The sequence below is a fragment of the Ambystoma mexicanum genome, chromosome 7q, assembly GCF_040938575.1.
Source record: "Ambystoma mexicanum isolate Mex_15411 chromosome 7q, UKY_AmexF1_1, whole genome shotgun sequence".
NCBI lineage: Eukaryota > Metazoa > Chordata > Amphibia > Caudata > Ambystomatidae > Ambystoma > Ambystoma mexicanum.
Window position 1 is genome coordinate 672736017 of NC_090941.1, and position 15465 is coordinate 672751481.

General features: G+C 52.6%; 1 protein-coding gene across 4 annotated transcripts in view; it reads right to left on the minus strand.

Moving 5' to 3' along the window:
- Positions 1–15465, minus strand: part of WASF3 (WASP family member 3) — a 730276-nt gene that overhangs the window by 196338 nt on the left and 518473 nt on the right. The window lies entirely within an intron of this gene.

The following is a 15465-nucleotide window of genomic DNA, read 5'->3' on the forward strand; positions in this document are numbered from 1 at the left end:
TTATGCTATTTGCATTATGTATTGCAACTCATAACACATTTATTTCTTTTTTTTTGTTGACTGGCCCGGGGGTGCACAATAATATAATGACCCCTGGCCAGTGACAGACCATACTGGAGCCACCCCACCATCCCAGACCAGCTCTTCTGGCAAGGCGCTAAGCAACCTGCAAATAAATAGGATGTTAATTCAGAGGATGGGCCACAATACTGCGTTCCTGTTCTTAGATTTAAGGCACAGTACTCCGGAGGGGGAGTTTTGGTGCCCTTCTAGGCTTTTATATAAAAACGCGTCACTTTCCAGCTTTCCTTCCCCATGTGAGTATGCCCCTTTCATGTTCCCATCCAACTTGCTGTATTAAGGACAGGGTAGAAGAGATACCAAGTGAAACACCCCTCCAACATATGAACTTTGGCCAAATCCCTAATTATACATAGCCTGCGACCCAACCCTTCCATTAGACCAGCACAGACATTTCATGCCTTTTACCCCCTTTATTTCAAACCTGACAGCTGCATACTGCCATTACTTTCATTTAAATCCCAGTCCTCTTGTCAGTCTGTATTAGTCACATAACAGCTCTCTAGTGCACAGTATCTTCTTGTTGCAGCACCTGTGCTGGGGTGCTTCCAAGGTTTATCTCCAACCCTCCCCGTTCCGCCGTGGTGGCTGTCACAGGACTCTTGTCTGAACTTCCTGGGCTTTGTGAGCCCTGAGTCCACATAGGGTTTTGGGAGCCCTGAGTCCATATAGGGCTGTTGGAGCCCTGTTTCCTCTGTGGTGGTGTTATTAATTCCAGGGCTTAGAAAGACCTTGATTTTGCTCTCCTCCATGGTGGTCCTTGACGAGGCTTTGAGACAATTTTTTTGTCCATGGCAGTGCACTCTCTGCTGTAGGCAGAGCAGTCCTGGGGCTTTAAGAGCGCTTTGTCCCATCTTACGATTTCCATTTCCTCCGTGGTGGTGGATCCTTTAAAGGGCTTTGGGAGCCATTGTTTTTTTCCTATGTGGCGGTGGGGGAAATTCCTATTGGGCTCTGCCCAGGTTACTCCCACCTGGACGAAGCCAGCACCAAGCTTTTGGCTCCGCCTTGAGCCCCAGCCACATAGAGCGTCTCGGCCGGGGCTCCAGGTAAGTCCTGCTCTCCCGGTCTAGCCCTCGGGAGAGCGGATGCTGCGCAGGCCCCCCAGCAGTTCTGGCAGCACCCACAAACCGCTGGTTGGGTTGGGGTCGTCTTCTGACTTCATCACCCGCCCTGTGTGCTCCCAGGGCAGGTGGATTTATACGCCACGCCTTCACTCGGGACTCTCACGTTACATGGCCTAGGGCTTCTGCCTCTTCTGGTCCGCCTGGATTGTCCCCCGGGCAGACCACAGCCCTTACGCCACACTCCGGTTCGGCTTGCCACCAATTGCTGTGCCGGGCTGGTGTGTTGACTTCACTCGAGCTGCAACGCACACATGGCCCGCGGCTTTGCTATCTTCTGGCCCGCCTGTGCTGCCCCATGGGCAGGCCACTGTCTCCGAGGCCACGCTTTTGCTTGGAGTTCGCACCACACACAACCCCAGGTGTTTTTCTTCACCAAAGCCGCACCGCACTTTGCGGCCTGTAACTTCTCTTCACGCTGAGCTGTAGCTGACAGACGCAGCCTGCCCATTGAGGAGATTTTGACCCCCACAAGCAGTGCTGATCTTAGCTTTCCTCTTCTTTCTTTCTGTTCTCCTTCAGTGTTTTCCCTGTCTGTCTTCCTCCCTCACCTATCTCTTTCAACTGACACTTTTCAACCATTGTCCTCATCCTTCAGAGAATGCTCATCCGGTGAGTCTATTGTTCTGGCCAGGGGTGACCTGGCACCGTAAGGTATGTCCACAGCATAGATACATTTTACCTTAAATAAACATGCTTTTAAAACCCCTTTTTGTCTTGTCTTTTCTTATATATTTATCTATAACCCCCTACCTTTAAGGACCCCATTTAGGCCGGGGGTTCCACTGACGTGTCTGAGGAACCCCGGACGAGTTTAACGTGTCGGTTCTCTCTTTCGGATTAATTAAAACTATTTGACAACGAGGGGCTGCTCTATCTATATGCCGCTCTCGGAATATTTCTTATACTCTATGGTGTGAACGGAATTCATTGTCCGCCATCTTAGAATGGTTTGGGGGTTCCTCTATAATGGTCACCTATCCTTTCATATAAATTGCTTAATACCAGCATTTACTTTGCCGCGTGACTGGAGCTATTACAGTCGCGTAGTTAACACTCAGTTTGTTATATTGCGCATTTAATTAGCGGGAATATTTCACCAGTGTGATCATTCTCTATTATATTAGGCTAATAGGAATCGAACTTCAATTTCTATCACACCATAGAGTATAAGACATATTCTGAGAGCGGCATATAGCGGGTCACATGACCCAATGACGCGTATGGGCAGAGTGGTTTGTAGTGAGTCACATGATCCAATGACGCGAGTAGGACAGAGCGGTCGCGTAGTGTTTCAACGCCCACTTAGTTCTTTTAAAAACAGTAGCGGGAGAGCAGTCAAATGGATAACAAACAGCCTGACGAAGCTCATTGAACAGAGCGGAACGCGTGGCAAACTCCACCCGGTGAGGTGCTTATAATGCTTTTTACCTAGTCTGCACAAAATTAAAGTAAGAACTTTTTAATATTAATGCTCATGTTGTAATGAATTAATATATATCTTAAAGCAAGGTGGTCTAGTGTGCTTGGGCATTCTTCGGCTACGATACTCTTAGTCCTTGAGAACTTACAGCTGGAGTTAGTAGTTTTGTGCATTTTTGAAATGTTGTCAGCTTAGCCAAGCTGTAGCCCGTTAGCACAAGCTATTTTATAGAGGTTGTGCGCAGTGTTTTTGGCTGAATATGAATATATATATATATATATATATATATATATATATATATATGATACATTACTCACCGTAATCGTATTTCTGATGCTTGTATCTGCTTAGATTCACATGCTGTGCATAGGCCGACATCTAGTGGAAGCTGCAGAGTATTAGTTTGTTTTTCGAAACTCGAAAATGGGCGTCGGCACAGGCGTGCCAGTAATACTATCCCTAGTGTGACGTCCACTGTACCCAAGATCCCTCACGCGTCTGGGATCCTCAGATTGTATTTTTTTTCCCGACATGAGGAAGCATGAGGAGTAGCGCGAGTACAGATAATCCAAGCAGATAGACAGAAAGGTAAGACTACAAGCAATCATGCGCCTTCTCTCGGAGGGGAGGAAGGGTGGGTCGCATGTGAATCTAAGCAGATACAAGCATCAGAAATACGATTACGGTGAGTAATGTATCCCTTCTGAGGCTTGTGGAATCTGCTTAGATCACATGCTGTGCATAGATTAGCGAGCAGTACCCGAAGAAGGAGGTGGGATGTGAGAAGGGTCATGAGCAAACAGGTGTCTTAGAACCGCTTGTCCCACTTGTGTATCTGTCTTGGAATGAGTGTCAATGCAGTAATGCTGAGTAAAAGTGTGAATAGAGCTCCAAGTAGCTGCTTTGCAAATGGTGTCGAGGGGAACATTTGCAATGAAAGCCAGAGTGGCACCAATGCCTCTAGTAGAATGGGCCCTTGGCGTAAAAGGCAGAGTTTTTCCAGAAAGAGAGCTGTATACAGTTGATAATCCACTTCGAGATCGCGCCTTTAGAGACGCGATCCCCCTCTCTGCCTGTAGCTACGGAGACAAACAGTTGATCTGTTTTTCTTAGCGGTCTGGTATTATTTACATAGTAGAGGACCGCCCTACGCACATCAAGGGTGTGTAGTTTCACCTCAGCCGAGCTTTGCGGGTTCTGGAAGAAAGCCGGAAGCTCGATGGACTGGTTTACATGGAATTTAGATATGAATTTAGGTGAAAACCTAGGGTGTGTGCGTAAAACCAGTTTGTCTTTGTGGATAATAAAGAAAGGATCCTGCACTGACAGAGCCTGAATTTCACTGACCCTTCTTATGGAGGTAATGGCTACTAAGAAGGCCGTTTTATAAGTCAGGTGTTTGAGACTACTTTTATGCATGGGTTCGAAAGGGGGGCCCATGAGCTTAGCTAGCACCACATTGAGGTCCCATCCTGGCGGTGGGTTCGAAATAGGAGGGTGAAGTCTCTTTACTCCTTTCCATGAAGGCTTTAACTACTGGTATTTTCCACCACGATACCTTGTTATGGGATGTGGTGTAAGCCGAGAGGGCTGCCAGGTGTACTTTCAGAGAGTTAAAAACCAACCCTGCGTCCAGCAGGTGGAGCATGTATGTTACCACGTTGGAAGGAGTGCAATCAACTGGGTTGATCTGTTTATTCTGGCACCAAATAACAAATCTTTTCCACTTGTCAAAGTAACAGTGCCTTGTGTTTGGTTTCCTGGATTCTTTTAGGATGTCCATACACCTCTGTGGTAAATTGAGATGGCCAAACTCTATGACCTCAGGAGCCATGCTGCCAGGTTCATTGAGTTGGGTTCCTGGTGCACTGTTAGACCTTGTTGCTGGGACAGTAGGTTGTACCAGGCTGGGAGTTTGATGGGCTCGCACAGCGCCATCCTGCGTAGGTGTGGAAACCATGGTTGTCTCGCCCACATGGGAGCAACTAGGATGAGCGTCATCGATTCCTTGTTCATCTTGTACACCACCTTTCTGATGAGAGGAGTTGGTGGAAAAGCGTACGCAAACATCCCTGACCAGTTCATCCACAGGGCGTTCCCTTGGGAGTCTGGCTGGGGGAACCTGGATGCAAATCCTGGGCATTGTTTGTTTTCGCTTGTGGCGATTCGTGTTCTTCTGGAAGGGAGTCTCTGCTTAGGGCATCCGCTAGGGAATTGAGCTCCCCTGGAACATGTTGTGCTGAAGGAAGATGTTCCGTCTGAGTGCCCCTATCCAGATTTTCTGGGCAAGCTTGGACAGATTTGGCGAACGAGTCCCTCCTTGTTTGTTCAGATAGAACATGGCTGTCGTGCTGTCCGTCCGGATCTGCACCGACAAGTTTAGTAGATGGGGCTCGAACGCCCGAAGCGCTCGAAATACTGCCAGAAGCTCTAGCAGGTTGATGTGGTTCTTGGCTACTGAGTGAGACCAGAGACCCTGAGCTGTGTGGTGGAGATGGTGAGCTCCCCACCCCGTCAGGCAAGCATCTGTAGTTACCACTGCTTGTACCTCGGGATCGTAAAAGGGTTTTCCCCTTGCGAGATTCTCTTTTGTCCACCAGTGTAAGCTCTGTACGAGTGTTGGCGAAACGACCACTAGATCGTCCCACTGACCACTTGCCTGAGACCACTGTTTCGCCAACCATTCCTGCATGGGACGCATGCGCAGACGCGCGTGGGGGACCAGGTAAATGCATGACGCCATCATGCCCAGTAACCGCATTGCTCTGCGTACCGTTATTTGTTGACCTGACTGATAATGTGGAATTTGCAGTAGTATATTCCGAATTCTCTCTTCCGAGGGGAAGGTCAACCCTTTGAGTATCTAGGATTGCTCCTAGGAACTGTTTTGAGGTGCTTGGCACCAGACTTGACTTCTTCTCGTTGATAGAGAAGCCTAACTCGTGGAGGAGGTCGATAGTCCTCTGAATGTTTGACATGCAAATTCTTGGGGTTTCCCCCGTTATGAGCCAGTCGTCCAGATAAGGGTACACTGGGATTGCCTCCCTGCGTAGGTGTGCAGCTGCCACCGCCAGTACCTTGGTGAATACCCTTGGTGTTGAAGCTATCCCGAAGGGCAGTACCTTGAATTGGTAGTGGCGACTGTCCACTTTGAAGCGCAAGTATTTTTTGTGCGCCAGGAGCATGGAAATATGAAAATAAGCATCTTTCATATCCAAGGTTGCCATGTAGTCCCCTCTTTTTAGGAGGGGGATTACCTCTTGTAGCGTGGTCATACAGAATTTTTGGGGCTTGACATACTTGTTGGCAGGCCGTAGGTCCAATACTGGGCGCATTGTCAAATCTTTCTTTGGCCCAAGGAAGTAAGTTGAATAGATACCCTTGTTTACCTGGTGTCCTGGGACGAGTTCTATCGCGTCCTTTTCTAGCAGAATGGCGATCTCCTCGAGAAGGATCTTCTGATGTTCTAAGGAGTGTATTCTTTGTCGTGGAGGGTGGTTCCGGGGACGCTGCAGTAATTCTATACAATATCCTGTGGACACTGTTGACAGCACCCATCTGTCTGAGGTGATCCCTTCCCAAGCCTGGGTGAAGTTGGAAATGCGTCCCCCTACTGGGGTTGCGTGAGAAGGGACCCTGAACTGAGCGTCACTGCTTTGGCGGAGGCGTGCCACCTCCCTTGTTGGGGCTGCCTCTGCCTCTTCCACGACCTCTCTTGTTACCTTTGCTGTAACTTTGGGTAGACTGCTGGTTGTTGTTCCATTGTGTACCCTGTACTTGGGCATAGTTGCCTCTTTGTGAATTTTGGCCGCGTGGGCGACGAAAATTACTGTTCCCCCTCTGGTTCGGGGGTTTGTTGGTAAGCTGGCCAAGGGATTTGAGAGTCTCGTATTCGTCCTTGGCATTTTTAAGTGCGTCTTCGACCGCTTTCCCAAACAATAGATCTGGTTCCACCGGCTTGTCTATTAATGAAGCCTGTGTTTCTGTTTTGAACCCCGACTGCCGTAACCACGCATGTCTCTTGATAACAGTTGCTTCTGCTATCAATCTTCCTGCGTTGTCTGCAGCGTCGAAAGTTGCTTTTAATATGCAACCAGACACGGCTCTCCCTTCTGCCGAGATCCGAGCCAACTGACCCTTTAACGGTTCAGGAGCAGAGGCTATGAGCGCCGCGACCTCTTCCCATTGATGGCAGTTGTAACTTGCCAACAGGGTGGTGGAGTTTGCAATCCTTGCTTGGTAGGCGGACGTTGAGGCTACCTTCCTGCCAAACCCGTACAGTCTTTTGCTCTCCTTGTCGGGAGGAGCTTCTGACGACGATAAGGGTGTCCCAGCCCTCTTCCGAGTGTTGGTAACCACTAGGGAGTCTGGTTTCAGATGACCTCTTATGTAAAGAGGGTCAGACTGGGCTGCCCGAAAAAGTTTTTCGACTCTGGGGTTGACGGCTCTGGTGAGGTTAGGATTGACCAGGGATGGATCTATTCTACGTTGGATGGATTTAAGGATAGGGATGGTCTGAGCGACCGGCCTCCTCTCTCCCACCAACTCTTCTGCGAAGTCCCTTTCCTCCTGTACACCGTGGGTGTCGATGTGAAAATGTTCTGCTGCGCGAGCAAGAACTTCATTAAGGAGGGGTTGGTTATCAACTGGCGAGTCGGTAACTGGGGCTTCGCTCTCTACCGGGGAATCTACTCTGTAAATTTCCTGCTCATCTTCTACCTCCTCCAGGTCCTCATCCTCCGCATAGTATTCAGACCCGGTTCGTTCCTCCATAATTGAAAACTCCTGGTCCCCTTCAGGGAAAGGTTGTCCTTGGTATCTGGGGTGTGGAGTAGAGTATGGAGTAGAGTAAGGCTGCACCTCGAAGGGGTCAGGTCTTTCGACCCGGGCCTTTTTACTTAGGGGGATAGGATCAGAGGAGCCTGAAGGTGTGGCCCCTTGAGGGTCATACGAAAGGAAATGTTCTGGGTTTTTGTCATAAAAATCCGCTAAGGAAGACATCCTTGACATGACCCTGTCTATGTCCTCACTGGACCATTCTTTGGAACAGGGTATGACTTTAGTAGGCAACTTAGAGGACTTATCAAGGGTACCCTTGCTGGATGTTGATGTCCCAGTAGATTTATGTTTATCTGTCTGCTTGGGGTGGAAGGATGGTCTTACAGGAGTGGAAGGCTGAGCTTTCCGCTGTTTCCCTCCCTCCCCGTGCGTGGAAAAATGTTTTCCCTGCCCCTTGGAGGCCCCAGAGACTTTCGACGCCTGGCGCCGAGGGTCGGGAGAGGTATCTTGTTTTGAGCGTGGGGCCTCGCTGGTGTTAACTGCGCTCTCATCTTGGAGCGCGGCCTGGGGGTGGAAGTCGTCTTCGTCTTCCGACGATCGAACTTCCGTTAATCTAGGGAGCGAGGCACTCTTGGCAAGAGTGGATGATTGCCTTGCGTCATGAGGCGATCTCGATCGAGAGCGCCCAGAGGACACCGAGTCGGACCGTTCTATCCGTGCCTCTTTCCGAGAAGTCGACGTCGTCGAGGTTCGGTTGGACTTAGTGTGCTTAGTGTGTGTAGGTGTAGCGCTTGCGTCGCCGGGGGTCTTCCCCATAGCCGCCCTGCCGGACAACCTTCCGAGGTCGGGGACCTGCGCTCGGCAGTCTTTCGACGCCGTAATGCCCTCGCCGTCCGAAAGTACGGCGTCGCTGCCATCGCTGAAGGCGCCCTCCGCTGCCATGGCTGCCTGCCTGGCGTGGTGGGCCCAACGCTTTGTCGAACGGTCCTTAAGTGTTTTAGGTTTAAACCTACTACACGCTCTGCAGTTCGCTTCGGGGTGGTCCCTCGGCAAGCAGAGATTGCACGTGGCGTGCCTGTCGACCCAAGGGTATTTGCGGTTGCACTTGGGGCAGAATTGGAAAGGGGTACCCTCCATACGCACCTTGAGGCAGCGGGCTGTTAAGTGTAGGAAATATATAAGGTGTACCTATATACCAAGAGTGAAGAGTATGTACCACCCCCCACTCTCCCTACTTGCAGGGCCGAGGCCAGCGGCCTACTAGGCCCGGGCCGAGGCCAGCGGCCTTCCGAGGCCCAGATCCGTCGTGCAGCAGCCGACGGTCGATGTCTTCTCCAGCCGTCGTCAAGTCGATGTTGGGGTGGGGAAGGATGTCAATAAATAATTTTAAATTGCAATAATAGCAAAAGTATGGCTAAGGCCAGGGGACTCCGCAAGATGCTTCCGACCAGTATGGCGGAAAAAAACAATCTGAGGATCCCAGACGCGTGAGGGATCTTGGGTACAGTGGATGTCACACTAGGGATAGTATTACTGGCACGCCTGTGTCGACGCCCATTTTCGAGTTTCAAAAAACAAACTGTAATACTCCGCAGCTTCCACTAGATGTCGGCCTATGCACAGCATGTGATCTAAGCAGATTCCACAAGCCTCAGAAATATATATATATATATATATATACACACACACACACACACACACACACACACACACACACACACACACACACTTAGAAACGAAGGAAATGAGCCTTAAAATAAGAACACAATTTCCAACGTTTCTAATGCAACGTACACATTCGTACCAGTAGCATATCACCAGATCCATTGTATCTAGCTAGAACCTGCGTACACAATTAGGTGGCACATTCATTAGGCAATTTATACAATTGGAGTTCCACATTTCTACAATTAGCCAGTAAAAAATGTTCATAAAATTTAAAATGCATAATGCATTCCAAAAGGTCATTTTTTTTTTTTAAACTTTGTTTTATTAGCATTTTCATAACAGAACAAACGGGCATGAAACCTTTTCAGCAAAGATAAAAAATTATACTTATAACAGGCCCGGTGAACCTCCCCCCAACCCACTCTCCCCCGCGAACCCACCCCCCCCAAACAAACTTAGTCCCCTTTGCGCCTGCGTCTTGTGAGGAGACGCATAGAGAGCTCAATGTATGCAGAGCTTGGGAAAGAGTGAGCGTTGACTGCATGTGTGGCTGTGTAACGTCCGCCGTCTCCCGGGGCGTGGGCGCCCGTTCCTTCCGTAACTCTACCCTGTGGATCAATGAACGTCCCATCCCCATGCCTGCTGTATCCCGTACCAGTTGGCTTGGAATGTGCTCAGACCATTGTTCACCATTGCCGTGAGTTTATCCATCAGGAACATGTTTTTAACTTTTTTTAACCAGTCCTCCTTTGAGGGGGTCTCCGGGCTTTTCCATTTCTGGGCCAGGGCCACCCTTCCCACCCTCAGCATTGTTTCCCACATTCTTGGGTATCTGGCTATGTCCGTGTCCTGGTCGCAACCCCTCGGGCATGCGGGGGACACTCCCGTAAACATCCTCGACAATTTTGCGGGATCTCTATGCCACCCCTGGAGGATCTTGAGGTTGTGTTCCATGTCCGCTGTGAATAAGTTCCCATGGAAGGCTATTTTAAATATCCTTGCCCAGGCGTCCTCAGAGATCTCCTCCCCCGCCAAGTCCCTCCAGAAGGCACGGAATCTCCTCCTTTCCCCCAGGTTAATAGTGTTCAGAATTCTGTACATCCCCGAGATCGCCCCCTTCCTGGTGGTCGCTGTGTCCAGGAATTTCTCAAAAGGGGGTCAGCTGTCTTTTCAAATTCTGTCCCCAGGATTGGTCGCCAAGGATTCCCTTCAAGCGGAGGTATTCAAATATGGTGAGGGACCCTTGCCCCAGGGCCCCTCTCAATTCCTCATAGGGCAGAAACTCTCCTTCCCTAAACACTTGCCCCGCCCACTCCAACCCTGAGTCGGACCAGGACTGTGCGTTGCGGAACCCCCTGCTACCCAGTTTGAGGGGGTGTCCCCAGAGCGAGGACATCGGTGACGGCCATGTTGTTAAGTGGGCCGTCTGGGGCCCTTCCTTCCAGATCGCCTAGAGGACTCCCAAAGTTGGGTGTGATTTGAGTCTGTTCGGGATGAATTTGCTTGGGGCCCAAAGGAGGTCCCGAACCTTAAGCGGGTGAGCGTCCATGTCCTCTAGATACGACCAGTATGTGCCCATCCCCTCTTTCATATGTTCCAAAAGTACGCGCAGCTGGGCAGCGCGGAAGTAGAGTTGGAAGTCTGGCAGCCCAAATCCTCCCTCCTCCCTCGGCAAGGTCAGGATAGCCTTTGCGGTTCTCGGGGTCCTACCCTGCCATATAAATTCCCGCACCGCGTTCTGGAGGACCCTGAAGGTTTGGTCGGGGACTTTAGTCGGGAGGGCGGTAAAGAGGTATAGCAAGCGCGGGAGTATGTTCATCTTCACCGCCGTCATCTGGCCATACCATGACAGAATCATTGCCCCCCACCTCCTGAGATCGGCAGTGACTCTTGATACTACGGGGTCATAATTGGCCTGGGCGAGGTTGGACAGGTCCCGGGTGAGAAGGACTCCCAGGTATCTAATGGAGACCTTCCCTATTGATATCCCCTCCAGGCTGACCAGCGGATCTAAGACCGGGTCCAGGGATCTCATGGGGAGCAGAACTGATTCAGAGGCATTAATCTTAAGGCCCGAGAGGCAACCAAAAGCTGTCATCAGGGACAGGAGGGGGGGAAGCGAGGATACCGGGTCCACCGGGTAGGCCAGGATATTGTCCGCAAACAGGGAGAGTTTGAATTCCACTTCGCCTCGCCTTATCCCCCTTATGCCCGGGTGAGCTCTAACCGCAATGGCCAGGGGTTCCATGGAGAGGACGTAGATCAAAGGGGACAGTGGGCAACCCTGCCTTGTTCCCCGCGAGAGGGGGAACGGTTCTGACAACTTGCCGTTCACTTGGACCCTAGCCCTTGGGGCCCTATATAGCGCCGCCACCCATTCTCTAATGTGTGACCCAAAGCCCATTTTCCGGAGGGTGAGTTCCATGAATCTCCACTCCACCCTGTCGAACGCCTTTTCCGAATCGAGGGACAGGACGCTTGCGTCTAGGTCAGCCACTTGGGCGTAGTGAAGTAGATCAATAGTTTTGCGGATGTTGTCTGAGCCCTGTCTTCCCCTGATGAACCCCACCTGGTCACCATGGATCTGTTTCGGCAGGATCCCCTCCACCCGCCCCCCTATCACCTTGGCCAGGATTTTCACGTCAATATTCAACAAAGAAATTGGGCGGTAAGAGGAACACTCCGCGGGGTCCCTGCCCTCTTTGGGGAGAACCACTATGATTGCCTCCATCATGGAGTCCGGGAGGGAACCCCCCTCCAGCACCACGTTGAACACCTTCACCAAGTGGGGGGAAAGGGTCGAGCGGAACCTTTTATAGAAGTAGACCGAATACCCATCCTCCCCCGGGGAAGTGCCCACTTTCATGCCTCGGATCGCCCGTTCCACCTCGTCCTCTGTCACCGGACCCTCCAGCCCCTCCGCCATCTCTCTGGACAGGGCCGGGATCTGTAAAGAGTTTAGGAACCCCTCAATCTCCGCCTCACCCCCATTGTATTCCGAGGAGTATAACTTCATAGTATCGGCTGAAGGCCTCTCCAATGTGGGGCGTATCGTGGCCCACCACACCCGCCTCGTTCTTCACTGCCTTCACCAATCTACTTCTCTGAACTTCCCTCAGTTTCCAAGCCAAGATCTTGTCCGCCCTGTCTCCCTTTTCGTAAGACTTCTCTCTGTCTTGTGGAGGAGGAGATCCCTCAGCTGGAGCCTTTGGTCGGCCAGAGTGGCCACCTGAGCACGGTCCAAGGAGGCAGTGGGGGGGGGCCCCCGGTTGGAGTTGGGCAATCTTCGCCCTCAAAGCCCTTTCCTGGGTCTCCCTTTCCCTTTTTTTCTGGGCTCCCATTCTGATCAGGACACCCCGAAGGGTAGCCTTGAAGGCGTCCCATAAGGTATGCGAACCTACCTCCCCATTGTCGTTGATTTCGAAAAAATCTGTGATGGCCTCAAGAACCTCCTGGGCTAGGACCTCATCTTTCAACAAGGAGTCATTGCACTTCCACCTTCCCCTGCGATCGCTTAGCCCTCCCCTCGCTATAGTGATGCGGACCAGATTATGGTCGGACCAGGGGACCGGGTCGACCCTGTAGCCCGAAATGAATGGGTGCAGGATCTCGTCTACTAGGATGTAATCTATCCTGGAAAAGGACGTGTGGACCGCTGAATAATATGTGAAAGAGGGGGCATCTGTTCTGGGGGTCGGAATCATGTCCGCCAGGCCCAGTTCTAAGTTGACCCTTTGGAAGTTACGAGCCATGATCTCGTCTGCCGCTCTGGAGGGCTGGGGTCCCGCACGTTTCCTATCCCGGACTGGGTCCAGGACCATGTTGAAGTCTCCCCCCACCACTACCGTTCCCTGGACGAAATGCTTGAGTTTATCGCTCACCTCCTCCCAGAATTGCGCTTGGCCCTCGTTGGGGCCGTAGATAACGGCAAGGGTGAGTGGGGCCCCTTGCAGGGATCCTCGCACTAGCAGATAGCGGCCCCCTGGGTCCTTCAGCGTGGCCTCATTCTCCAAACCCACGTTCCTCGCTACTAAGATGGCGACCCCCCTCTTTTTGCCTTTGTGGGAGGCGCTGAAGACCTCCCCGATCCCTCCTCCACGCATCTTGGGCTCCTTCCCCCATGGCCAGTGAGTCTCTTGCACAAAGAGAAAATCGAGGTTTGCCCGTCGAAATTCCCTACAAACCAGGGATCTTAGGGGTGTTCAGGCCTCGTACGTTAAGGGAGCCCACCCCCAGGGCGGGCAGACTATCAGCCATGATCTAGGATTTCCTCTCTCTCGGTCAACTTGTCCCCATAGCTCTTTCCTGCATGCTCCTATTGGATAGTATTTTGTTCCCCTGCGCCCCCTACCCCTGCCCCTCGTGTCAGCCTAGAACGAAACCCCAACTGCCCCCCTTCCCAATCCCCAACTGAACAACCCCAACTTTTGTGTACCCCCCCACCCCCCACCCCGGCGTCCAGCCAATTAGTCCCGCCATCACTGGCTTTTGGCCGAACCACCAGCCTGCCCACCTTGGCCAGGAAGTCCACGTACGATGCTCATTCCCTTGAGCCCCCCAGCACCTCCCCCAGCTGTGTCCCGTGTGTGAACCCTTCATACTTGCTGTTCAGTAGGACGATGTAAATAATGAAATCACAGGACCTGCGCCCATCTATCAAGGACCCGATCGGACGTCCCCATTTCAGTCCTCTGAGTCATTCCGTTCTCCGTCTTTTGCTGGGGAAGGGGTGTTCATTTTCCTGTATTTCCTCGCGCCGGTGCGCTTTCTTCTTTCACCGGACGGTCCAGGGCTGTTGGGTCTGCCATGCTCCGGCCCTGTTGGGGTTCGAGTCCACTGTGTATTCCTGGACAGCCCCCCTTATATCCTCTTCTGTGGTCAGGGTCGAGCGTTGGCCCATATATTCAAAAGTTAGGGAGAACGGGTAGCCCCATCTATAGCGTATGCCCTTCTCCTTGAGTAGTTGCGTGAGGGGGCGACACATTCTACGCTTAGCCAGCGTGTAGGCCGAGAGGTCCTGGTATATGGAGACCTGGGTGTTATTGTAGGTGATTTCTCTGGCCTTTCTGGCCTCCTCCAGCACTTTAATTTTCTCTGTGTAGTAGTGGAACCGGACCAAAATCGATCTGGGGGCCCCCGCCCTGCCCCCCGCTCTGTGTACCCTGTCGAAGGTGGGTTCGGTTGTCATCTCTTCTGCGAATAAAAGGGTGATGATTTCACGCACCACTCGGGTGATGTTCCTCTCCGTTTCCCCTTCTGTATCGGGCACCCCAAAAATTCTGAGGTTATTTCTCCTCTCCCTGTTCTCGAAATCGTCCATCTGCCGAGCTCTTTCCTCGTCCCTCTTCTCCAGGGCCGCCAGCCTCATGTATGTTTGTACGTCCTGGGCTGCTGAAGACGATTGGTTGGTCTCGACCTGCAACAATCTGTCCTCAACCTTGTCCACCCTTTGGTCCATTTTCTCAAATTTCTGGGCTATGTCGGACCGCATGTCCCTGATTTCCTGTAAAATCGAGGCAAAGCCCCTTTCCATTGCAGCTGAGGACGGGGCTGCACCCTCCGAATGGGCCATGGTCCTCTTGAGGCTCGTGCCCCCGCTGCCCCTTGCGGTGTTCTGGAAGCGGTATCCCTGCAGGGCTTCCCTCCAGCTCATCTGACGCTTCCCTGAACTCTGTTTCGGGGGGGAGCGCACTGGGGCAGAGGAGGCGCGGTCCGGTCACCCCACGGCCCGCTTGGGGTTTTCCCCGATGCCTCCTGGGTAGTATCGTAGTCTGGGGGGGGTGGGCACACGCCCCGCCTGTCTGCCGGCGGGGGCCTCACACCCTGGGGATTTGGGCCTCCTCCGGTCTCCCTGAGAGGGGTTGGTGGCACCTGGAGGGCCCCTGTGGCCTGGACAGGCGGGTTGTTTTCGTTGGGTGGGGGGGAGAGGGTCCGCTGCCCCCAGCCCCAGCCAGTGGGCACTAGATATGGAGATGGGGGGGGTCCATCCCCGGGCGGGCACACGCCCCACCTGCGACCGGCGGGGGCCTCGCACCCGGGTATCCCCCCACGTCGAGGAACACTGGCTTTGTGTCTCCAGGAAACAAAAGGGGGGGGGGGGCTGGGGCATCCAAACAGACGGGGGGGGGGGGGAAGGTGCCTCAACTCCTGCACCCAAACCCGTTCTCCAGAAGGTAGGGGAGAGAGGGGACCACCTGCGGGCGGGCACACGCCCCACCCTTGCAGGCGGGGGCCTCGCTCCCGGGTAGCTCCAGGGGCCCGTGGCCCAGTCTGTGTCCGAGGGGGCAGCGCGTTCCGCTGGTGTTCTGCGGCCCCCACCGGCGCCATCCGGGGGTCTCTGGCAGCCCGCGGCCCAACCGCCACGTCACTCCTCAGGGCCGCGCCGGCCCG